Source organism: Neomonachus schauinslandi, chromosome 4 (assembly GCF_002201575.2).
Source record: "Neomonachus schauinslandi chromosome 4, ASM220157v2, whole genome shotgun sequence".
Lineage (NCBI taxonomy): Eukaryota > Metazoa > Chordata > Mammalia > Carnivora > Phocidae > Neomonachus > Neomonachus schauinslandi.
In genome coordinates, this window is record NC_058406.1 from 22,481,478 (window position 1) to 22,483,103 (window position 1,626).

Genomic DNA, 1,626 nt, shown 5'->3' on the forward strand with positions numbered 1-1,626 from the left:
CTCCTGCTGACAGACCATCCTGTCTGGAATCTGGGGAAGGGCTAATTAATTACGATCATTGACACCTTCGCCAGATGTCTACCATGTGACACCAGCTCTGACGGTAAAAGGTTCAGGTAATTCTGTTTGAACAGCACTTTCCAAGCAATATGCTTTTCATTTGGCTCACCAGGAAACTAGGTTTATTTTCGAGGACACTGCCTGGGGTGGGCTGGCCGGCGCTTGACCCCACTTACTCCCCTCCTGGAGGGGCTCAGAAGGTGCCAGAGCTAGGCACTGGCCATGCTGTCCCTGGCTGACCTCAGGCAGAGAGGGAGGGCATTTATAAAGAACACAAAGAGCTGACTTTCACTGAGCACCAGCTCTGGACTGGGTGTAAGGGCGACTGACCTGCATTTAATCCTCACACCACCCCTCAGGGAGGGCATTATCACTGATTTTTCAGGTCAAGAAAGTGAAGTTCAGAGGGACAGTGATTTGCCCTGGGTCACCACTGTCCCCACCACCTTCACTCATCACTGGCCTTGACCCTTGGCCACTCTGTGTCCTCCAATTCCAGCCCTAGGCCTGAGATGACACCTCGGGGCCCCCAAAGTGTGGCTGACTGCCTCCTGAATGGGGGAGGGGCTTGTTAACATGCTGATCCCCAGGACCCTCCCCAGACCCCAGAACTAGGACCCGGAGCAGGGGATCTGTACTCAGCTTCCTCCCTGGGTGAGTCTGACTCTCTCTAGTGCCTGGGAACCACTGTCTGAGTTTGTTGACTCCTTGTCCACCTACCCCCAGACCCCTCCATCTGTGCCAGGCCCGGGCTGACCTCTGACCCACATTGGCCCATGCCATCCCCCTAGCAGCGCTGGGTCCAAACCGCCACCGCCCTTCCATAGGGTGCCAGATGGGGCTCAGGGCAAAAGGACCTATCCAGTCTCTGCCCTTGGCTCCAGCCCCATCACCCCATCCCTCCCCCCAGAACCCCAACCCCCAGGCCTGAGAGCACAAACAGGTGAAGCCTCTGGGGGGTGTTGGGTGGGGAGGCCTTGCCAGCTTTCATACCAGCTGCCCAGGAGGAACTGGGGGGCCAGGCTTCGAGCCCCTAGCCCGGGACCTTCAGTCCTGCAGCAGCAGGAAGGAATCCAGAAGCCCCCCCACCCCGTGTGTCTATAAGTCAGCTGACCCCGCAGTGAGTCACCTGCCCATCCACCCTCCCCATCCATGCCAGGCCCCGGTCCAGCCATGGGACTGCACCCCCAGCAGACCTGTGGGAGCCCCAGCAGTCAGAGCCCACCCGGAACCTCTTCCTTCCATTGTTTTGCTCCCAGATCTCACTTCAGGCAGTTCAGTGAGAGACAAAGTGAACTGTCCTATTTGCCTCCACACTGTCCACTACCAGGAGACTGGGGTCTAATGGAAAGTTCTGGAACACCTGAGTTTGCTATCCCTGAAAGCTGGCTTTGTGCCGGGCACACAGACTTCCTCTGCCTCCCCTCACCCAATCATCACAACAGCCCCCCGGGTATTGCTACCCGCCCAGGCTGTGGAGGAGGAAGCCGAGGCAGGAGAGGTCTGGATCCTGGCGCCCCACCAGCAGGCCGTGGCTCCGGCCTCCCGCCCCCCAGCACCGCCCCC